Source organism: Falco punctatus (assembly GCF_963210335.1).
Source record: "Falco punctatus genome assembly, chromosome: 4".
Taxonomy (NCBI): Eukaryota; Metazoa; Chordata; class Aves; order Falconiformes; family Falconidae; genus Falco; species Falco punctatus.
In genome coordinates, this window is record NC_137583.1 from 12415605 (window position 1) to 12440595 (window position 24991).

Sequence of the window (24991 nt, forward strand, 5' to 3'; positions counted from 1 at the left end):
TTTTTAAGTTGTAGAAGTTTTGCAGACATAACTTTCTCCTTTCTTAATAGAAAAATGCTGTATTTTTCAAACATAAAAAGAAGTTGCTCTCAACCCAGGAGGTACCTTCTAAGAGCCACTTCCCAAGTTTTCCCCATCCCTGATTATACAGTCTTGGCATGAATCAGCCCAGCACAGCTTTCTACAGCACAGCCTCGCTTGAGGTGGCAAAGGGCAGTACATTAACTTCAGCATGGGTAGAAGTTTAAGGGCAGTGGTTTTAAGGAAGTGCATTAACAAGTAAGGACTGTTCTGCCAGACACCGAGATAAAGGGTTATTTTTAAAGGCATTGGAGTTAATAGCTATGCTGCACTTTTTTGCTTTTACCTACTGTCCCTCACCTGGCTGCCCACAAGTTGGGGACTCCCCAGTTTGGGGTTTTCAGGATTGGGAAAATAGGGATTCCAGCCCCTGGTCAGACCACTTCAGCCAAGTCCTCTCATTGCTTTATGCCTCAGTTTCCCCAAAGGAAAAAAGAGCCTAAAAATACCAGTGCCCTCTGTTGAAATGACAAAAAAACCAGCTGTTGAAGTATCTAATGAAAAATTAGCAAGAAAACAACATATAAAAATGAATCTGAAACTGTATTACTGTGTGCTCTCCCCCTTACACTAATTACGTTGTGTAGGGCAAGGATTAAATACCAGGCTCTGTACCCACACACCCACCCCCTCCAGGAACTTGGGTGATTTTGGTGCTCTAAGGAGAACTGTCTTCACCTCTGATCTAGTTTCTTCAGTCTGATGTTTCATGCCTGCTCCTGAGGAGAGGAGATATTCCACAGGTCTGAGCTTTAACACGTATCATTCAGGAGCTGCTGCTGTGTGATTGCTACCTGAGATGAAAGAAATCACACAGGAACAAGTGAACCTGGGAGACTTCTGCAGAGCAAGGCAAAGCCCCAGAGATATTTGGGGGCTGCAATGAATCAAAGCTGCCCTCCTCATCGTGCTCCCCCCATCAGTAAAACCCAGCTTTGCCAGACTGCCTCTGATCCGAGGGTGCTTCTGCTTGACATTACTTGCATTCACGCCACGGCCGTGAAAAGCCTGGGTGTGAGTTAACACAGAAGTCTTGGGTGTACCTTATGTTCTTAATGGACACTTGCAAAATGTGCTGTGTGCTTTCACACCCTCCTCCTTCAGCAGGTGAAGATTTCTCTGGCTTTGCAGAAGTGGGCAAGAAAGAACAGGGAGGGAGAAACCATCCCAGATGCCCCCTATCCCTTCACAATAAAGTGCTAAAAGAAATCCCCCTGGTGTTTTTTTTTTGTTGGGTTTTTTTTGTTTGTTTTTTTTTTTTTTTTTTTTTTTTTTACCAGTAAGAGCCAGTCAGTCCAGGAGACAGAAGAGCTGTTTCCACTCCCTCCCAAGCACTGCAGTCCTATTGTTCATGCAGCACTCGGTGTCCAAAATATCAAGGGGGCTGGCAAGTGCTGCTGGAGGCAACTTGTGTGCCGAGCTGGACGGCAGCAGAGCGTGAAGGAAGAGCAGCCCGCGCCGGCCAGTGAGGCAGAACACGCAGCACATCCCTGACAGTGCCCTCCCTGCCGCTATTATCACACGAGGGGAGAAAGGCATTTTTGTCAGCTGCTCAAAGGGGAATGTGAGGGCTGCATCTGCCTTCTGTTGCCTGCATCCTTCGGCTGGGGCAGGGGGTGAGAGCCTATTTACTGATGGCAAAGAGGGACTGATGACTGCTGCTGATTCAGGAATGTTACTTACTGATTTTCCTGGGTTACATGGAGATGGATATTGTGTAAGCGATAATGTAATTGTATATGTATGTAGATACTGCTGTTCATTTGCCAATCTGGAGCACTTCTAATGAAAAATGTGTTCAGAGAGGCTGACTGCAGGTGTGCAGCCTTCTTCATTGTTGGGTAAGAAGCTTTACAGAACTGAAATAAATAAATAAATTATATTGACGTGATCAGAAGTTCTAGACATTTTTGGACTCTGAAGGCATATGCCTAATTTAGCCCTGCAGTAAGTCTAGGTGCACGCCCACATACAGCTGATTAGCCCACAGGGCAAACACTACCTAATTAATCTATGGAATGACAGAGTCTCTTTAGTGATGCACCAGTTCCCAAGCACACAGGCAGAGGAAGATGATGTCTTCTGCCACCACCCACAAGCATGGTACGCAGAATAAACTTGAGAAGCCCCAGGGTGGTGAGGCTGTGCTCCAAATTCTGTGGTGGTCTATACCATACATCTTGGCACCTGTAATGCTGTGTATGTTCATGTCTGCATATAGACATCTTCCTTTTGTGCTTTTTGGAGGGCTGAACAAAATGTATGCAGTGAATTGGAGTGGAAATCTGCCAGCTTTGCTCTCATCAACCCCTGTGACTGCATCCGCAAGTGGTCAAGGCACATGGCATCCCTTCAGCCACCCTGAAGTGCAGCCACCCCAGGCTGAAAACAGGTTTTCCTGTGCATTACTGTCTGGCACAAAAGCATAGGACAGGAAATGAAGGATGTGCCTTTCAATTTAGCAACACACTCCATTGCAAGAAGTGTAGGAACAGTAGATGCTGAAGTGATGAACTGATATATAGCAGGAACTGAATTAATCTTTAGAAACAGGCAAAGGAGGTCAAAAGGAGAAGGCTTGACCCAAACCATGTCTCAAAATTTAAACTTGAATCTTATATCCTCCCAGTTATTTTCTACATTCACAAGTTTTCTTTCCCTGTCTGCTTACTCCGAGTGCCCTCTGAAGCACAAACAAGCACTGAAAGCCAGTGAACACAACTGCCAGGAGCTATGCCTTTCCAGCTTCCTGACCAATTTTTTTGAAAAACCTCAGTAGAATGGTCCCCAGCAAATCCTTTGCAAATGCTGTGCTTGACTCCAAGCCCGCTGGGGTAGGATGGAGATGTTTAGCAAATGCCACAGGGATATGCAGTGCAGGAGGAACCAAACTCACAAGCTATGGACATCCTCATCAGCAAGCTGCAGTGGTTTGATTAAATCTTTCCAAGCAGCTGGAGATAACACCACCGTAAACAGAGCTTCCTAATTTCATTTCCCCAGCACTACAGAGCAGGTATGTTTCCATACACAAGTGCAGGACTTTTGTTGCACTGGCTTTTATAATCAGTAGAGATGAAGGCAGAGCTTACCTTACATGTCGCTGAAAATTTGGGAATTAAATTCAAAAGACACCGAATCCCTCTTACTTGGTGCTTCTGTAGAGAGCAGGCTGGTGGGCACTGAGAATGATTGATAATATTGCTGACGAAATGGAGAATGGTGATTTATGGACAAGCCACTGTCCAAGCCATGCATGCTATACTGGAGAAAAATAAATGGATTCAGTTTCAGACCTTCTGGAAGGTGCTGGCCAAAGCCTTTCATTAAGTTAGACTCTTGGATGTGGGCTGTCAAAATATTTTAACATCTGACTGTGACCTCAAAGCATTTTCCTTTCCCTTCACTGCCTGCTCCAGCCCCAGACCTCCCTTGCAGTCAAAACTGACAGCATTAGCCATTAGAATCACTCTTTGAATTAATTACCCAGAAATACACTTTCAAATCTTTCACTCCGTGTAACAGCAAATTGAAGGGCAGCCTGGGTAGGGTTTTACAGGTTCTGGTCTGGCTGCCCCTTTCCACCTAACGTGGCCATTAACACCCCAGCTGCAGTGTTGGCCACTGCTCCCCCTTCTCTGCTCCACACTCGCTGAGAAAAAAAGGCACAGAAAGTGCTTTAATTTCCCAATCTTTTAGAATTCAACACAGCATTGATGGGAAGGCTAGAGGGATGGCCCAGGAGGCAAAGGTGCCTGATGAAGCAGTGCCTGGCCTCGTATCTGGGTAGAGACCCTGGGATATTCCTTTCTGTCATTTGGGTGCCCTTGCAGTGACCTGGCAGTTCGGTTTGATATTTCTCCATTCCTCACTGCTTTGCAACTGCTCTTACCAGCAAAAAGCATGTCAGGCTGGTACACAGGCTTGGCAAGGGTGATTGTGCGACCATCCTGTAGCAGCACTGAGGCATCTTCTCCTCCTTTTCTGCAAGCTGCCCAAGGGGAGAGGCAGAGCACAGCGACAACTCGTATCACGGGTACCTCAATGCTCATGACTGTTGCTTGTTGCTGAAGCTGGGTATGTCTCTGGAGCAATGAGCGACTCTGATCATCTCCAAACCATTCCTACCCCTTCAGCAACCAAATTTTTCTCAAACGATGAGATGATCCCCCAAATGTGTGCCCAGGTGTGTGTGTAGCCCAACATTAGTTCTGTGTTTGCTCTCCCATTTAATCTACATTTCCCCCATTCTAAGGATCAAGCAAAGCAGCCTCACAAATAGTTTTCATCATTAATTTAGGAGCTTTGTGAAATATTTTTCAGGTATTTAGAATTTTTTTTAAGGCAAATGCTTAGAATTCAGACTCAGTCAAACACCTAATTTGTACAAAGAATTACCACAGAATTACCACAGTTCAAACCATTCCCATTCCTGCCCACAAAATTGGCAAAACTCGCCCCCAGAGCAAGTAACCTGATGCTGATTGACATGCTTTTCCTCTCTGTTTTCTTGAACCGCTGAGATCTGTTGCACTCTGCTGATGCTTTAGCTACGAGCATCACCCTGTCTGAAAGCGGGCAATTAGTTTTTCTTCGGTGGGTAACCCTTCCCCCTCACACTCTGCCTGACAGCCCCTATTCCCACATGGACCCAGTAAATCCAGAAGGCTGTCTCCAGCCCAGCGAGGGGTCTCCAGACAGCTTCCCCCAGGGGTGGAGAGGGATAGACAGGTACCTGCAAAGATGGGGTAGCCTCAGGGAGTTAGAGGAAGCCTCTGGGAATGAGACCTGCAGCTGCAGCAGCAGAAGAGGAATAAATGAAGGGCATCATTTCTGCCAGTCCTGCTAGATGATGTGATTGCTAGGAATGGTTAAAATAATTTTTGCCCACTTTCTTCTTTCCCACACTCCCTCCACTCTTGATTTTTGTCTTTCCTAGAGCAGCAAACACTCCCTCTGCAGAGCTAATGGAAGGGAGCAGAGCTCCCTGAAGCAGAAGAAGAGAAATCAAAGGACGTGGAGAGAGAAGGGAAAATAAATAAATAAAAGGGCTTGTTTATCTTTTTATTAATAGCAGAGTAGTGTTCCCAAGGGGATAGGCCAACTGTGACTCTAATCCAGCCATGCAAAGCTGCATCCCTAACTGTTTGGTTTGTGTTTCTTTTTTCTCTTCTCTTTTCCAGGGTTAATTACTGGGAAAGAAAAGTGAGACATGTAATTCTCACCTCCTCAGATCTCCCCCTCTTTCCCCAGAAAACCACACACAACCTGAGTATTTGCCCTCAGACCACAGAGCGCAGTGACACTCCCAGGCTGTATGTGAAGGAGGACAGGGCCAAATCTGCCACATTGCACGGTACAGCGAGTTGGTTAATGACAACAGGGGGTGGTTTTAATTTGTGTTTGTGTGAAGGAACATTCAGCTGGGTCAATGACATTGCTCTGCGCTCACCCAGGGACAACGAACATAACCTACACATTGGCTGGCAGCAAGATGGCTTCCTGACGTGTCTCGAAAGGGAAGAAGGAGAAGCTAGCTGTGATGGGCTAGTGAGCTTTGAAATGTATCCCAGGGAAGGAAACATAAGAGCTACTGATATTTGTGTGAAAAATGGCCCTGGCTTGCTGTATCTGTGATAGCAGTGCAGAATGCTGATCAGTTTAACAACACCATCCTGCTACAGTGATGTCCACCAAGGACTTGTTCACCATCCCCAAAGACCTGACACAGTAGGACCCTCTGTGCTGGAGTTTCTGAACCATATTTTGTGCTTAGGCTCTGTCCTGGAACCTGGAGACTTTTACTTTGGAATATCTAAGGGAGGATTTTCAAAGGCATATCTTATCAAAAGCCAAAGTGAATGAAGAACCTGACCTTCTTGCGTGCAGCTCATCCTGTGTCCCCAGGCTGCTCTGGCTTCACTTTCAGGACAAGAAAGCTTTATCCTATCCATCCTGCTTGGTAATGAATCTAGTTTGTAGTCACCAGGGGTTTTCTTGAAAGAAGGAGTCCCAGTGGCCACCTGCGATGTCCAAGACCACCTTTAACTGTGGCACAGCTAGGGGCTGCATCAAAGTTGATGTAGTAGAGACAAGGTCAGCCTTGAGATGTGTCACAGCAGTCACATTAATTAAATGATATACTGGTAGTTTTGCCAGGGTCTCACAGCCTCCTACAACCCACCTTTCCTCAGGTGACCAGGCTTGTCACGAAGCCCTGTGACTTCCTGAGCAGGTTATCATCATCTGACCTTCTGCTCAAGAACAGATGGCAAGCGTTTTTGAAAGAGCATCCCCAAATACGCAGTGGGAAGCACAATTTCCCAGAAGATATGGTGAAGGGAGAGGAAAAGGCTGGTCTGTAGTGTTTTTTAAAGCTCCTAATTGCGGGGGAAAGAAAAGCAAGAAAAGATAAGTGTTCAGCTGGGGAAAGAGGAAGGAAAAACTGCATCTTGGTGCCTGGGATATGGTATGTCTCTGAAACTGCTGAGAGGGATGTAGTCGTCTCTGCAAATCAAGATGAGCTGGCCGGCCAATGAAGCATGGCCAGCATTTTATTTCTCATATTGTTTGGAGATAGGGATTCAGCTGAGTGCATTCAGCAAATAAAGATCAAATAACCTGCTGTGAATAATGTTTTAAACCTGGGTTCCTATCAGGATCTAGTTATAAGCCCATATACTCTGTTGGATAAAAAATAAGTTACACATGGCTGAAGACAGTATTACTTTCTATGGAAGATGAAATCTGTTTTGAAATAGAAAATGTTTAGTGATTCCCCCCTCCTCTTCTTCTTTTTTTGGAAGGGCTAAACCACATAAAGCTGCCTGGCAGAGAGGGTGGAGAAGGGTCTACCAACATTTCACCTACCGCCTCTGGGTCCAGAGCTAAGGATTTATGGTTAAAAAGGGGGTGAGCCCCAGGAGGAGAGGTGAGGTGGAGCCCACGTTGCCAGCCGGTTTGGCTGTTTTGCCTGGGATCAAGCTAACCTCTATTGCACTAAGCTCCTTAGCTGTGCAGAGAAACAAGCCCCTGATGAGCTGATCCTTTGCTTTCATGATGATAATCAACGCCTTGGCTGCCAGCCACGGGGAAAAACCACCAGTTGCTGTTATTCTCTCTCCTGAGCATGCGCACCTGAACCAACTCCACAGCTTTATGGCGTAGGGGAATTTCTACCGAGTTGTTTGGGCCAGATGTAGATGCTGATGCCTGCTTTTGAAAAGCACCACACCGCACAAATAGTCCTGCTTATTCTAACAAAAGTGTTGATGGAGAAAAGTACTTTTCCACAGCAATGTGGCAATGTAGTCTCTTCTCTTGCCAAGGGAGCCAGCAATACCCCATTGCTGCATGTGGAAAAACACACTAGAAAGATAGAAAATGGCTACTGAAAATTTTCATAGTGATTTCAGAACTACCTTTGACTGTGGCATTTCACTTGACCTTGTTGCTTTGTTTTCCTTTCTGTGCCCTTCACCTTTTCTCACATGAGCCAAAGCTTCTGCTTTCTAATGGGTCTCAAAGAGTTGCAAGAAATCTACATAAACCCTTGGTATTCCTCTTCAACAGTCCTTCAGACAGACAGATGGTTGAAAATTTTCCCTCTAAATTGTTTTTTTTTTTAAAGACATGTTTATTGTGTGAAGTATCTGCTTTGCAGCAAAAACTTCAATTATTCCTCAGAAAAACAAATATTAAAAAATGAAAACATTTTGACTGCAACCCTAAATACTTCAGCCAAAAAAAAAAAAAAAAAAAAGTCCCATCCCCAGTGTGTGTGTGTGTTTGTGTCTTTATTAAAATACTTTAATTTGGAAATGCTGCCACACAGGGGATTCTGTCAGAGCAATTCTCATTCTTATTCCCCACCATGGACTGAGCACCCTAAATCTGCTGCTTCCTCTGTGGTGGGGCGCAGCAGAGGTCCTGGGGTCATTGCCTCCCCTCTCTGACGAGGAAACCCTCAGAGAAGGAGCATCAGCAGGTCTCACCTACAAGCACAGTGAAAGCCTGAAGTGGTTAAAGCCTGACTTGCATGAGATACCACAAGGACATTATTAATATGAAATATCTCTGCTTGTGGCTGTGATTTTTCAGGGTCTGAATTTCCTTTAAAATACTGAATTTAGAAAAAAGCCACACTTTTTTTGCTTCTGTTGATGCTTTTTGCAGGGAGTTGCATATTGCTCAGCCAGCTTTAGTGACCATGTTTTCTGCATAAATCTTTGTTTAGCCACCTACGTCAGGTATCCTTTCCAATGCAAGCCTGAAGATTCAGACATGGGCAACCAGGACATGTTTCCTATATTTCAGGAGCGGCGAGGGAAGCCCAGGCTCTAACCCTCACGCAGTGCTCTGCAACTAGTGAGTGCTGACTGCTGGACTGTTATGCTGAATGCTGAGAAGATGAGGAAGAAGGCACGTATTGCTGCTTGTAAGAAAGAGCTCATATTTACTTGTCCATGAAATCCAAACTGTTGTGCAAAGCATAAATGGAAAGATGGACAGTTTTCAAGTCTACTGGCAAGCACTAAGAACATGGGAAGGAAAATTAGACACATTTCTTCACTCCTAGAGTGAGTGAGTGGTGGGGAGGAGAAAGGGGCTGCACATGTACTCCTCCCCACTGACACAGGCTTATTCTGCCCATGCTTGAGGCTGACCAGCACCCATCTCACTGCAGTACCATGGCACGGAGCCCAAGCAGCTAAATAAACCCAACCTGTCAACACGGTGTATTAGCATTGGCCCAATGCCATCCTGATGCGGTCATGCAGTTTCTGGTCAGCTCAGCATCACGTCAGAGCTTGCTCATGTCTCCTCAGCAGACCCAAGGCAGCTGTCTTTCATGCCTCACTCCTCCAATCTCAGCCTACAAGGGTTTCATCTGCATATTTACAAGACAAACTGCCTTTCCTGGTTTACCATGAAAAGAATTTTCATGACAAATAAATGGTCGGTGTCTTGAAAATTTAAGAAGCCTCAGAATATTTCTCCTAATGTAACTCAGACCTAAAATGTTCCCACTGGGATAAGTGGAAATACATCCCCTGCTTCTAGTCTGCCGCTTTAAAAAGCAACCCCCAATTTTCCAGCAATAGGGAAAGCTATGAGGCCTGGAGAAGTGCAGCACTCTTGATTACAGCTTTGTTGAAAAACATTGTTCTGAGATGTCTGGAGACCAGATAATAGGCACTGTTTTAGTTTAAAATAAGAGGCATTTCATGAATAAAGCTTCCCAGTGTGCAGAGACAGGCAATATTGAAACTGTCTGTTGGTGCTCTCTAGACCTGCCTGTCTGGATTGTATTGTCACTATGTTTTCCTCAGAAGTCCCACATTTTGAGAAGCTGCACCATCATGCCCTTGCTGCATATCCATCCAGTCAGTAATGCTAGCTGAGAGAAACTTAAATACACCGAGGAGGAAAGACACTTTGTATGTTTGGTTGTTGATTAAGTAGCTTTTTTTTTGCCTTTCTTCACCTACCACTCTGTTGTGTGGTTAAACATTGTAAATACTTTGCATTTAATCTTCCCTGTGTTTGAGCTCAGTCTGTTTTCAGCATGAGTGGCTCAGTACTCAGGCATGTCTCACTGCAGGAATATAGCTGTTCTTAAAGGCATGATAGTGGAATATTGTGCAAGCACCCAACTTCCCTGTCACCCACAGCCTGGCTGGAAATACGGGCTTCGTGGGATAGTTTGAGAGCTGGTGTTGCAGAGGTCCATAGAAGATCTGCTTCCAAATGCCAGCTTAATGAAAGGAAAGGTTTTTCCTGGCATGCAGAGGAGTCCAGGGAGAGAATGTCTGATAGTCCTGGGGCATCTCTGACTCCCATGGAAAAAATGGAGTGAAAAAAAAAAAAAAAAGGCCCTCAAGTCTCCAGCTATGAAACACTGAAAGAAGTAGAACCTGATCCTCACACTGAGCTGAGCACAGAAAGGAGAAGTGAAGGCCAAGCACATAGCACCTCGCACATCAGGTCTACACATGGACATCTCTGGGATTAAAAAAATCAAAAATTTTCCTTGAGTCAATAATAGAAGTTATTACCCTTCCATTATCGCTTCAATGCCTGGCTGATGACAAAGATGCCAAATATTGTCAGCCACATATAGCCAGTATTTTCTACAAGCTTCCACCTAAGCTCAGGAGGAAAGAACAGATTAAGAAGCTACCCTCAGCCTCCGAGGGCAGAATTCACCTCTTAGGTGAGTCAGCAATTGGAGACAGCAAAAAGCAAATCCAGCACAAGTTTTGGTACAATCACATGTATTACCAGGTTCAGCCAGAGCCGCTTCATTGTTGTTTGTATTGCGTTGGTTTTGCTGCATGGGGATCATTCAAACAGACCTTGAAATATGCTAGCAACCAATTGCATTTGAACATTTCAGATTTAATAATGAGTATCTTCTGCTTTTCATTAGGGATGTGCAGCTTCCAGACTTCTTGATATGAATCCAGAGGAGCTGGCAATAAAGGGAAACCAACAGCCCATGCATAATGGGGCTGGTTTTTATGCCGACACAGCACTCTCTTTTGTCTAAATTTTTTTGTGAGTGGATGTATGGCTCCCAGGGGATTAATTGTCTTGGACAGCAGGTTTTGTGCAAGGTTCATGCCACACCCCCATGCATTTCCCATCTGACCAGTGTCAACCTCTGCAGTTCCAGTTCTTGGCGTCCCACCTGAGGAATACACTTCACTGCCTCTTCATCCACCTAAATTGCTCACCATACAATCTGCTCACCTCTAACACAACCTTCTGTCCCTCCGGTCTGGACTCTGAACTCCTTTCAGAATGTGCCCCTATACAGACTCGCCAGGCTGCTCTTTTACCTTGTGCCTGAGCTGTCCTCAGGCCTCTTCTGTGGCATTTCTCCTGTCCCTGCCCTGCTAGTACCTTGCCGTCTTTCGGAGTCCAGACAAATATGATCATTTTTGGTTTGGGATGAAGAGCAAAATCTTGATTTAGTGGCCTGGGGAGGGGATGAAAAATACCTTGTTCACACTAAACTATCCACTTCATCCGAGAAATCTCCCAGGTGTGTGTTTTCCAAGGAAGAAATGCATGTGCTTTGTTTTGAACATGAATATTCATGCTCCATTCAAGTGACCGTGGCTTAATGTCTCACACACAACTCTATGCATGTGACATAGCTTCTTTCCTGTGAGTTTCCAGTGCTGCTGCTTGCTTACTGGGTTGAATTACCATTGCCCTTCCATGGGCCATGCCTTCCTCTTTCTCTACAATAGAGTTCACATTTTTTTCCGCAAGAGCTGGGAGAATGGCGAAAAAGCGCAGCACCCATGACAGCCATGAGGATACCTGTTGGCCCCTGGCAGGCAGCCAGACAGGCGCTTGGAAAGGGAGTCCTGAAACGCTGCAGAGGCACTCATCTAGAAAAATGCTGAGCAATTTGGAATAGGAAGAGCCTAAAAGGTTTGTCTCTCTTGAGAAGGAAAGCAAAAATATGACCCTTGATTTCTGTATGCAAGAGGTTGGATCCATCTCACTTCTACAAGGCAGACATTTCCATTTGAGCAAGGCACCCCAGGCTCCAATTATAGCCAAGGATAGACACAAGCAGTCATCCTAATGTCCGTATTAGGATGAGATGAACTGCACTTTTATTCTTCCTAGTCTGTAAAATAAGCCTATGAGTGGATCAGTTCTCCGAATAAATGAAATGATGAAATGAACCCATCCCAGATGTCTGGGTTTAACAGTGCAGCATTGTCCACCCTCCTACAGTTTGATACTGGATTAGTTATAAAGAGTCCATGGTTTTCATAAACTGGATTCTTGAGTGCAGCTTCTGGAGTTTTTAGCCAAATCAGGCAATGGTCATCTAAAATATGTGGTAGATGTTTCTGTAGATTAAGGCTCTCTAAACATTTCTACAACTGTCAATCTTGTTTTATTGTCTTTCCTGCAACAAACAACTGGTTAAACTTCATGTGTTAGTTAATACTGAATCGTACCTCATTTTTGAAAACTCTTTTGTATCTTGAGATGCTGGTCTTCATGGGTGACAGTGATAGAAGTGGACAGTTTGAGACCAATTTATTAAAGTTTAAGGTACGTATCAGACCAGATGTACATTCCTCAGTAGGAGTGAAATGCAGTGTGAGCCACAGAGCAAAACGCACCCTCAGTCTGCTACTGTGCACTACCTAGGGAGAAGTCAGTCCTGCCTCTGTCCTTGGTCCATGTGGCAACCCAGTTCTGCAATCAAATAATGCTTTGGATGACATTTTTAGGGTCTAGAGACTTTCTGACCCCAGGAGTCCACAGATCAAAGGCTGAAACACATCATGCCAGGCTAACAGCCTCTCCTCAACAGATGCCTCTTTTTGGTGCCTTTATCAGTTTGAAATATTTTGTCTTGACTGTGAGTAATCACAACCTGTACAAAATATCCCATACACAGTCTTACTACTGCCTTGTACAATTGCATCGATACTTCCCTGTTTCTTGTGGGAACACTTGCTCTGATAGGATTTCTTCTGTTGTGACTGACCAATAAATCTGAGTCTTTCAATGGAAAGATTTCCAAAGGGCAGGGGTCCCCCTTTCCCTCCCTAGCTCTGCAGTAGAAATTCTTACTTATGTAGCACCCAACTGCAAGACTTCACACTATCATGTTTGTACCACTTTTCCATCTACTGTCTGTTGCATTTCGCTTTTCATGTGTGCAGCCGAGCCCCAGTTCAGCTCCTGCCCGTGCTGCCACGCAGCTCCCACGCAGCAGCCTTTGAAGCCACCCTGTTGGTTTTTTCCCACCAAAACCCAGCAGGGCCCAGCCTGCAGCCACCGAGTTAATTGGAGACAGCGACAATGCAGGAGTTAATTAATCCCACCAAGCCAACTGGCAGGAGCTTCCTGATTGTCATTGCTGCTCTCAGCATGTCTGATGAGATATTCCCACCAGGACAGGACCTCATCCTGGCCAGCCACCACTAATGCTGGGGAATTCACCCACCTCAGTGCAGAGCTGACATTTAAGCTTTTCCTCCCTCCTTCCTGCTCCCTCGCACAGCTCCAAAGATCAAGGGCAAGAGGGTGTCATTAAACCTAACCCTGTAACGAACAACACACATCTCTCCCTGCCAAGTCCCCACATCCTCAGCCTCGCTGGCATCACGTCGGGCCTCATAATGCTTCTCGTGCTCAGGGAATTCACTCCTCCCACTTGAAAATCAGTAAGGGCACTGTCCCTGCTGAAAAGCCCATTGTTGATGCTGTCTGCAACCTCAATTGCCAGCAAATTGCAAAACTTTGGTGCATTTGGATTTTAGCCACTGTGCATCTGTAAGCCCTGAGGATAATCAGTCCACGGTGAGCTGCAGAGACTGGGAGGCTCCACCTGATAACCAGTGTCTCTCGAAGCTGCCCCTGCAATCTGCTGGCTTCCCTGGCAGTAAGGAAAGGTACTGTATTGAAAACTGGGAGCAGTGGGGTCAGGACAGAGACCACAGCAGGGAAAGGAAAGTGCGAGAGAGCCGTCACAGTGCAACCATGCCTGCAGGCGGGCTGCTCCCTACTCGCTCAGTCTGTGCCCCCAGCTATGGGGACATAGATATCTGACCTTGCTCTCAATTACCACTACCTCAGGTCCCTGAATCCAGCTTCATCCCTTACAGCTAGGTTTGTCCCCAGCTGTTTGTTACGGATTTGCAAAGTTTCCTTTATAGCACCTGCATTCCTGCAGGTTTATTACCAGCAGCTGCTAACAAGCACTGATGGCTTGATGGCTTGTCACAATTCCTGTGTTTATTTGCTTGGGATTTTTGTAGGGTTGCCTGTTGTTGGCACTAAAGAATCTTGATTTGACCCATCGGTTTGAGAAAAGCAAATGGCAATGCATAAATTATCTTTGAAAACAGAAATACCTATGCTGAAAAAAATGAAGCCTTTCAGACTAGACAGAGCATCGCTGTCAATGTTAGCTACACTGAAATCGAAGAAGAGCGCTGGAGCCCATTCATGCAGCCCTGCTAGTGAATTTGGGCTCTTTGGAAAGAGCCATTAACATTTGTTTAGTTATTTTCAAGCAGAAGCTGGCAATCTTTAATCTGTGAAATTTCCCATAATTTATTGACACTTACACATCTTTCTTTTCTGCAGAAACACTGCTGGTTTTAATTAGCGCAAATTAATCAATAGCAGGGGGGCCATGCTGAGTTCCAGTGAAAGGCAGGTGAGCAGCACCAGTCGCATGTTAAGCACAGCAATACGTAAAACTGACAACTGGAGACGAAGCTCTGCAGAGCTGCACTATGCATCAGGGCAGGTGTAGCAGGGCAGGAGTAAGCACAGCTCTGAATCTGCATCTCAGCATACGACACACAATGGAAATGCATGCTTTTAATTATGATTTCAAAACTTCAATAAGTGTGTGTGTGTTTCAAGTCTCCTCTTGTGCCTGCTTTGCAGAGGATGAGAGATGTTTCAGCTCCTGCTTACCGTGGCTTGGGTTTGTTTATTTTTTAATCTCAAGCCATAGAATTGCATCTGGTCATTCTGGAAAGCTTGTTTTTGCTGGGTTTGTCAGCCAAAGAGGGACTGTCTCAGTTACACCTGCAGACACTAGCAGTGTATGCATCTACATGGGGATCTGTACGTGTCCCTGGTCCCTGCTTCCTCACCCACCCCTGCTGCTGTGTCCACTTCTGCAGATACTGCCAGAACCAGATGTCCTGGGCCCTTGGGTTTCCTGGTCCCCTAGAAAAGCTATGAACTGTTAGACATTTCCAAACCACAGCCCTGGTGCTCACTGCCGTATCTAAGGGAGCGATCACACCACCATCCTAGAGCTGTTAGTGGAGAGAATCAGGGAGAGTCAGAGAAAAACAGTGGAGCAAACACTGATCAATTTAAAATGCATAACTTGCTCTAATTAACATATGCATGACTTACGTACTTTTAGTTGGATAGCCAGATACAACTCCTGATTTTCTCCGCTGGTCACCGAGCAAGCTCAGTATCTGGCAGCCCTGAGAAGGAGCAGGCTAAACTACTCCTTTACTCCTTTCGTCTCCCACCCATATTGGGTGCAGACAGGCCTTTACCCATGCTTCACATCAACCAAACATTTTAGCTATTCCTGAAGCCTTCCCAGATGTTTCACAGCCTGTGTGAAGCTTTTAGCTCAGAGGTAATGAAGGATATGGCTGAAGCACCAGGGTCACCTCTGCTCCCAGATGATCCATTGAAAGGTCATTACCTGATCTTGGTTAGCAGCAGTTTCCTGGGTTCGTCGCAGAAGTCTGGAACAAATACCACACAAAAATCCTCTCTCCAGGGCTTCTGGTATTTGTTTCCTTCCTGTCTGCAACCAAGAAGCCCACTGATTAGAGGGTTTTGTATTCTAGATTTCCTCAGAACATGAAAGATCGTACTGCCATGACCCTTGGGTTGCAGCTCTTCCAATTTCTCTGTGCTGCTGCGGTTTTGCATGTCTGCATCAAGCCACAGCCACACCTGCAGCCTCACCACAGGCACCCACAGGCCTTGTCCACACAGTGCCCTCATGGTATATGACAAGCCACACTGCACTTTTGCTTTCCCCCCCCCCAGATATGCAGGATCAAACCACTGCAAACTCACAGGTTCCCCTTTTTTGTCTTTCTTCTTGCCACTTCCCAGGCAGCAGCAGTAGCAATAATTATTCCAGGATCAAAAACTGCTTTCCATTATCCAGCTTTGGTTGATGATGATGTATGAAGCAGAGAGGAAAGAGACAGCTTGATTTTCATAGGTTAGGTGTTGACCCTGCTGGGCTTAGTGTAGCATGAAACTAGTTTTGACTAGTAAACTGAATAAATATGCCAGGGAAGCTGTAGAGGGGCAATATATATGCAACACTAAGGTGCCATTTTTACAAAATGACTTGGATTCATCAGAGGGCTAAGCTGATGCCCACTACATTAGAAATCCCGTGAACAGAAGCTCAGGGAAATATTTCAATTCATAATCTGTTTGCAGGAAACAGCTTCCTCTCCTACTTCAACATGTGAAACCATTTGTGAGAGCAGCTCAGGGCAAAAAACATGGGACACGGTGCTGCCAGTCAGCCCAAGGGATGCAGCAAGAAGGTGAACAAAGGCCTCTCCGCTGCATCGTCAGGTCTGAAAGAGCCAACAAAATCGATAGTACTGTAGACGTGGCAGAAAGAGGGAGACGTGGCTTGTTAGCAGTAAAGCCCACATGTCCCGTCAAATTCAGTCTGGGGGGAGGCAGCAATGTAATGGCTGGGAGCTGATCTCTGTGCAGTAGAGGACTTAACAGATGGGTGATAAAATAATGATTATTTTGGCATTTCAGCCCACAGACACTCTTTACAGAGTTCCCTGTGGTTCTGGATTGTCCTACAGTGCTCAGCGCTCTGGCAAGGGGCTTTGGCCAGTCTTTCTGGATCTGCACCTCAGCACCACCCATGACAGAGGACTAATAAGTTTAAATGTGAGGTGTGCCACAAGGCATGAAGTATTTCCAGCTGAAATCAGAGACATTTGAAGCTGGTCCTCAGCCTCCCTAACCTCACGGGCGGCCAAGCCTGTGACTCCAGTCTGAGCCTACCTCAAAGGGTTCTTTCTTCCTGTTCTTTCTTCCCATGGAAGGGGTTCAGGAAGGACTCAGTTACAAGGGTTTTGATGGATGCACTATGAAGGAAGCACAGACTCAGCAGACATCCCACTCAATGTACTTCTGAAGCTGTATCTTCCCTGACAGGAGCCAAGATGGCCAACCTCTGCAAGTGCTCCAAGCTGGTCAGATGTAATCCCACTCCAGCCTAAGAGCCATGGGGTCATTTTTAACAGGGTGCTGCCCTGTTTGTGGTGGAAGCATTACCTAAAGGGTTCTTAATGAATTATATGGCATTTTCCTTTAATTCCTGCAGCAGCAGGCAGTAATAACAAACAAATGTATCTGCTGTCCTCATTTGTGCTCCAGTGCCTCACTGTGATTTTTTATATGGACCTTGAATACACAGACTGGGAATTCTGCTATCCAAAACTACCATCCCTGCATGGTGAGTTCCCCTCACTATGCTGGGTTAAGCTGGAAGTAAAGGAAGAGGAACCAGCTTACCTGGCGCACAATATGGCATGTGCCTACTCATAGGCAAAAAACTTAGGCTTAGGCACAAGCAAAAGAAAATCAGGGCTGTTATGATTTCTCTCTTAGGCTAGGGACAATAAATAGCTGGACTGAGGTCAGTGGATTTTGTGGACAAGAGAAGACTTGAGACCTTTGATTCATCATTCACTTGGAAAGATAATTTTTTTTTTCCTTGGGGCAATGATGGCTTTCACTGAGGAAAGAGAAAATATAGTAAAGAAAAGCTTCTCATACTGAAATACATTTCTCTATTAAATATAGAGGGCAAAGGAGAGAAAGTTAGAGAGGAAGAGATCCTGGCAAAGGTTTATTTAATATAAGATACATTTATATTTTTGGTGAGTTACAGGGCATAATTTGAGCATTTTAATGTATTCCATAATGCTGCAGAAACATGACCTTGAAGTTAGCACAGAAATCTATTTCAGCTTTTATTTAGCAGCTATGTAGTCTTTCAGAATATGAACTTTAATAGAAGTGGAGTTAACAACCAATCGTCTTCACTCAGGCATGGTCATAATCTGATTCATGAACTTACAGTCTTCTCTATTGCTATTTGTTTAATTTCCCATCCTTTGAAATAAGTGCTCAAATCCCTATTCTGTCTTCAAGATCAAGACTCAGGGCATCCGTTGTGTTTCATCTGCTTCTGTGCAGGAGGAGCACCTGGGAGAAGTGCTCCACTCACTCACAAAGTGTTTGCTGCCCTGATAAAACTTCCACAGCCCTGAGGTTATTTCTTACAAAACCAGGCTATCTTGCAATCATTAGCAAGAAAGTAAAAACAGAATTTTCTTCTGACATTCGTTGAAATGCCTTTACAACTTAAAAAAAAGGGTTTCCCCAAAATGTTTCAAGTGGAAAACCCACTAATTATTTTTTTTTCTCTTTAAGTGGAAGAAAGAAGTATTTTGGAGACATGTATTTTGGTAGGAGAAAAATACTGTGATGGGAGAAATCACTCTGTGCAGAGTGTGTTGCTGCCCAGCCCATGCTGTACTAGGAGACAGCAGCCATCTCTCATAACAACACACCTAAGAAAAGCAAGAACTTTATAGCAGTAGATTAACAACTTGTGAAAATATAAAGAATTAAGGAACTGGGAATGAGTAAGCCCTGTTCAAGTCTATTTGCTGGCTTCTTGATTGATGGAGGGACGTATAGGCTGGAGGAAAGAGGAAGCATCTCTTGATAAACATTTCTATGCTAGGTTCCATTTTGCTTGTCTGTCTGGAGGAAAGTGACAACCGAGTGCACCGTCCTGCACCTGCTCCAGCAGGATTCGCAGATGTTGTTTGCTCCACATCACGGTTATCGCATCTGAAAGTCCCATCCAGAGGTCTCCTTCACTGCCCCTGTCTGAATCCCTTCCTTTGTGGCTCACGAGGTCTGCTCTAAGGGGCTGCCCTCCCCTTCACCTTCCAGTCACCTGCTGGCAACTGAAAGGAAAGGGAGAGGAGGCAGAAGGGAGGAGGGCAGTCTTAGCGAGTGGTGTGAAATGAACAGAGGAGACAAAGTTACCCACCCAAAAAAACGTACACAGAGTGAGTGTGGCTGACAAACTGTCACTGCCAGTGTCCTTCACTTCCCTCGCTGTCATTTGTAATTCATCAGAAGCAGAGAGAGGACTCAGAATCATATCAGGGTGGCATCTTCCATCACAAGAAACTCCGTTCTTCTAATTAACTTTCCCACTGACCCGGAGATGAACATTGTGTGTGTGTGTATGGTGTGCAGAGAGAGTCAGAGAGGGGTATTGCACTCTGATGTCTTCACGTTTACGACACTGCTGTTTGATTGGGTTGTGTATGTGGGGGGGATTAATTTGTGCCTCTGAAGCATGCATGGATAGTCTTTAAATTTGCTTGAAACAGAGGTTTCCTTTGCCTGTTGTGATCCACCCTTGTCTGAAGGAAAACGTGCTCACCGTGCAGCAGCAGCAGAACAGCGTGTCACGTCAATCCAGATGATTCTGAAGGAGTTGTCTGATTCCCTTTGTGAGAACAACAGATTCCTGGGCCTCACTCCTATCATGGATGTTGGCTTTATACAGCCTCAATAATATTACTCTCATTTTACACCACTGTTACCAAACCTGCCACTCATTCCTGTTACAAGCTGGTAGACTGACTTACAAGGAGGACCAAAGTTATGCTCCAAAGGGGATGGGGCCAAATCAGATCAAAGACCCGGTTTGCCCCATCTCTTGTCTTTAACAGTGGACAAGAATAAACGTTTAGGGATCATTCTTAAGAAGGGGTGGGCAAACAGGCATAACCCTTTCAACAGTTTGGCCAATGGTTTGTGGCATAAGGACAGCCTTACGTTCGGGGAAAGGTGGTGTCTTCATCTGCGTGGGTGATTGAATTGGGGATGGGTCTCAGGAGTCCAGGTGCACAAAAGCAAGGTTTCAAAAGGTTTCAAGGTTTTCCGAAACAAAATTCCCAGGTTTTGAAGCTGATCTGCTAAAGCACAGTCAGCCATTGCAGAATAAATGTTGGTCTTGAAGAACTAATTTATTATTGATGCCATGGGATGAAATAATTTTATAATGATCCTTTTGTAATTGAGCAGTAAGATCCTAATGGATTATAGCCATGCTGGACCTAAATATTAGAGCAAGCTATCTTGGTATCAGTAACTGCCTGGTGCAACAGCCTGGAAATCTCGGGGTTACTTGATATAAATTAACAAGTAGAGGTTTATAATGCATTAAATATGACCATTAATCTCACAGTCAGTGAAGCAGCTTCTCTGTGAGTTATTTTGATGTGAAATTACATTTTATTTTACTCTCCCTGAATCTCCTGTTCTCACTCAAGATGCCATAAATTTTGTATTCACAACACCAATCAGCAGAGTAAAAACTGTTAAAGAGGAAAGCAAAAATGTAGTCACTTAAGTAGAAAATAGTTTGCTACAGCAACCTTATATAGTCTGTGTCTCTCAAAATCACTTGTTACTTTCAAGGAAGTTGAATTGGTGGCCAGATAGGTTATGTTAAGCCTGTCCAGGCTTCAGGCGGTTTCCTAGGGCTGCAAACAATTCTGTGTGTAATCCATATGCCATAACGCCAGATTAATCTTAGCCAACAGTGCTGCCTCTGCCATGAAGTACAAAAAGCCTTATCACAGTTACTTTATCCAATTAGTTTTCCTGTCTAGCTCGGGCAATTACATCTGAGGACATTTTTTGATGAAATATGCTTACAATACATCCTCCCTTCCAATTTCTTACTGCATGGATAAGATTATTTCTTTAGGCCGTGTATGTAGAGATCAATGGCAAGCTAAGCACATTGCAGAGCCCACCATATCTCTGGAAGGCACTTCAAGAATTTTATGAGGTCAGCAGCTTGTCATTTGACTGGTCATTTACAGAAGATATATGAAACATAGCCAGGAGAGCAGCGGATGATCTGTTGTTTATTGCGTAAACTTTTATGGTACTTCCATGGAGAGAGGTGTTAGAAGCAGGATAACCTCGGAACTCATAGGTCCTGATGAAAACAGGCAGATGAAATTAAAACCGTTTTCAGTATATGTGCACGTACAGATAGAAATGCTGGGAAAAGCCAGTAGAGCCCACTGGGAGTTGTGATCATCTATAAAGATGGGCAAAGTGGATAGAATATTTGGATTAATATGGTGTTTACATAAATTTGACTTTGGGGATTGACTGACATGTGATTGATTAGGAGTTTGATTAAGACAGAGCGTACCTTGAGAGCAGAGCCCTTAGCACCCAGGAATGGAAGGTTGTGTCTTTTATCAAGCACTGGCCAATATTTCTGGAGAGCCAACACTGAGACTCTGGCTCTTTTGGGGGTTTCCAGACTGTTTAATTCGCTGAGCCAGGAGTAATCCTGGTGTTCAGCAGGGCACAGCAGGGTGTCTGTTGAGAGGTCATGGATTCATTTATTTGATCTACAAATTAGGCAAAAATGCTGGCCTCAAATGTAAGCAAAACAGATGCTGAGGAGAAGGTTGCAGGCCAAAAACTATTAGAAGGAACTTGCACACGCTGTACCTGTGTATTAGCCTTGGGGTCATCAGAGCGGGGTCCTGGAGCCCTCCTGGTAGCTGACAGGAGATGAAAAGCTCTTTGACAAACGGGCCCTGATTTTGCCTGCACTCAGCTACCAAGGGGGCTGTTTCTGAGTGTCCAGGTGCGGCCTTTCGCCCCAAGCTTTGCCAGCTTGCTTATGGCTGAATGAATCTGCTAAAACAATCAGCTGGGAAACAGCTAATATCATTAAATACCATTTAAGCTGTCATTTTTATGCATCGAGTCAACACCCCTCGTGATGAATGGGTCAGCTCCCGCCTCAGGGAGCCATCGTTGCAGGTGTGTTGCTGCCTTGGAAAAACATCAGGGTCTTAGTTTGCCCCGGCTTATATTTAAGACTACAGCACAGTTTATGGAACGGCAAGATTGGGCCCTGAGGAATGATGTCTGTCATAAGGTGCATGAGAAAGAATAAAGGAAGAAGCCTGATGTTAGATTCTTGATTTTGCTGAAGTTTCAACACAGCACAAATTCCCAAAGCCCCAGGAAGGAGCACTGAAATTTTCTTTAGCAGACTAATGATGTTTGAGGCTATTTTTCTTGTTGCAGACAACTGCACGCCAATAGCAACCAAAAAAGAGCCTAATGAACCTGCAGAAACGTATGGCCCTAATGAAGATGAAAGCCTCTCTTTCAGCTACCTTGCCTAGAAACACAAAAAAAGGAGGAAATTAAAAAAGAAAAGACAAGGTGCCAGCTGCTTGGAGAGATTTCAGAGGCACAACTGGATCTGCAAAAAGGAAGGAAAGGAGGAAAGAAAGAAAAAAGCTTTTCCCCTGGGGTACTTCTACAGGACAATTCTTCATCGCTGCTGAGTCTGCATTAAATGGCACAGCTGGTTGGAAAAGGAAGGCTTCTGGGTGGAGTGGAATACAGAGATATATATTTTTAATGGGCTCGTAAGTTCCTGGAGAGAGAAATGAAGAGCTGTTAAGCTTCCTGAGCTGAAAAGTTCTGATTCCAAGGGCCTTGAGTATTGCATTGCCTCTGGTGACTGTCAGCTCTCCGCGATCTCCACTCCATTTGTTATTTTATTTGTGTGAGAACAAACAGTCTATCACCTGATAAGATTTATAACTAATGCTGAGCAGGATTGTACAGAAAATACTAAAACTTGTACAGTAAGACTTGTTGGTTTTTACTGAGGTCTGTTCCAGGATAGCAAGCCATTAATATACGAGCTTTCTTTTCTGGAAGCTGCCTTCAAAGCTCGATTTCTTTTTACTGGTGAAAGAAGTTTGTCCTTTTATCTCCAGCCCCTCATGATCTCTTGGGGTGACAAGCAGTTTCCAGCCTGGGGCTCTTTGACAGAGTTTTGGGGGTGGGCAAGGCTGGACTGGCATGTCACGTTTGAGGTGGGCTGATGGATCTGCATTGGAAACCTGTCTGAGCCCCTGTCCATATCCTTGCCAGTGCCACAACAGAGCTGACATTTCCAAGAGTCAAGACTTTTCACGATATAGCAAAATACTGATTCAAAAGACAGAAAAAAGTCACCTAATAGATATGGTTTTCTAATGAAGGGGAATAAAAATTATCATCAGCAGACTAAAGTTCTGCCTTCGGCTCTTCTATTGAAAATCTCTGGGTCATCCTGAATTTAATAGCTGAGTTTGAGACGTTATGTATGGGGGATATTTTGGAATAAGAAAAGCTCCTAAAAAGGATGATTGTTTCTGTCCTGACTATTCCTTGCATTGCAGTGGTGCCTGGAGATTTAATTTCTGGACAGGGAGTACACGTGCCAAGTACTGTCCAGACACAAAGCAGCATATGACTGCACAGCCCAGGAGGATAGCATATACCTTAGGAAAGAGCAGAAATGTCTGACTTGTTAATAACAATGGAAACACTTTTTCCAGAGACTCTATCTGGAATATACATGAACAAGAGGAGGAAATGGAAAGGACAAAGCTCCAGTGCTTAAAGATGTTTCAAAGGCACAATTGGAGCTGCAGAGGAAGAGAAAAAAAAAAAAAAAAAAAAAAGAGTGAAAGAAAAAAAAATCCCTGCCTCACCGGGGCTGCTGCTACAGGGTCATTCTTCATTGCTGCTGCTGCTGATTCTGCATTAAAAGGTGTAGCTGATTAAAGATTTGGGTTTGGGGAGGGTTAGGGGTGAGGGAATACATAGATATATATTTTTAATGGGCTTGTAAGTTATAAGAAGGAGAAATGAAGGGCTGTTTAACTTGTACAGATTAAAAATTCCCAGGACCTTGAACACTGCAGATGTTTTACCAATTGCCTTTCACATCTGCAATCTTTACTCCTGTTATGATTTTTATTTGTACAATGAGCAACAGGAGCTGTCCTCTGTTAAGGTTTGTGATAGGTATTTGTCATTCGTCTCCAATGCAGGCTAAAATATCACCTCCTACTGGTGATAACTACATAACATACTCTGGCTAGATACAGGTCACTTCATCATGGGACTGAAGACAACGTAACCACTTCCCACCACACCACCAGACTCTTACGCCTCTGGTTTGATGATACAATAAATTCAGATTTAAAGCTTCCATTACTGGACCAGGTATGCTGTGGCTGCACAATGCAAAGCACTGTTTTCATGGATCCTTGCAGTGGTAGTTCAGATTTGCTAAAAAAACATTGATGGGCTAACTATGCATCAGTTGGCTTTCTGCAGAACCTGGTGTTATATCTTATCATGCAGTCAGCCAGAACCTGAAGAAACTTTACATTGCCCTCTCCGGCTGGTTACAGAGAAAGGCAGCCCTGTTTCCAGACCAGGTTCAGTTCAGTTCAGTCCCTGACACCAAGCTGGTCCTGCACATGCTTGATGTGAATGGTCTTGGGACCAAGCATAAAGCACTGGCTTGTGAACGCCTCTGTGCCTGGAATACATCACACAGCATTCTCACTGCAATGCGAGCCTGCACAGCTACTTATCTTGATCTGTGTGTCACAGTCACATATCGTTACTTGCTCAAGACATAAAGTGAGGGTAAAAATACATCCTGAGCTGCATATTTCTTTCTCTCTCAACCAGTAAGATGTTTCTGGTCAGGAAGGTTCATGTGCTGAGAAGCCCAGGTTACAGGTGTATTTTTTCCATTAACAAAAAAAAAAAAACAAAAAAAAAACGAGACAAGTTTCTTCTTCCCACCTCAAGTGGTTTACTGAGATTTAAAATAAACAAAGATTGCCACACAGCAACCTCTCACCCTTTCCCCTGAGAGCCAGCCTTTGAGATGCAGAGCATGGATAGAAGAATCATTAGAGTGTGATAAATAAACCTATCATGGGGATAACAGAAGTCCTGAGCTACACATATCAGGTAGATGGAAAGAGAAAGAGGTCATACCAGCGAGCTGAAAGGGCAGGGAAGCACGCAGCTAATGTTTAAAAAGGAATTAGTTAAAAAAAAAAAACCAACACAAACCACAAAACAGAGTGAAAATAATCCTCAGAGAGGTGGTGAAGGGGAGAGAGGAGAAGCAAAGACATTTATTTGAGGCAAAAGTTATGGAGCTAATTACAGTGAGCCAGGGTAGGATGACTGTGTGTGCAGAGACAGCAGGCAAGACAAGGGTATGCGGCTGTGTGCTCCACCTCCAGGCACAGCATCTTTAAAGGTTAGGGACCACTGCAGTGACATGCTGCTCAGTGCACAGACGGACAGACAGACAAAGCATGGCATGGCATTTTTATAGCGTTTGTTACAGTCACGTTCAGGCATGTTAGTG

At 44.6% G+C, this 24991-nt stretch overlaps 1 long non-coding RNA gene across 2 annotated transcripts in view; it reads left to right on the forward strand.

Annotated features, from left to right (window-relative positions):
- The window catches only part of LOC308062063, a 77399-nt gene continuing 52408 nt past the window's right edge, over positions 1-24991 (forward strand). For both annotated transcript variants that reach the window (XR_013927459.1, XR_013927460.1), the window contains exon 1: positions 1-24991. This exon is cut by the window's right edge. This is a non-coding gene — a long non-coding RNA (uncharacterized lncRNA).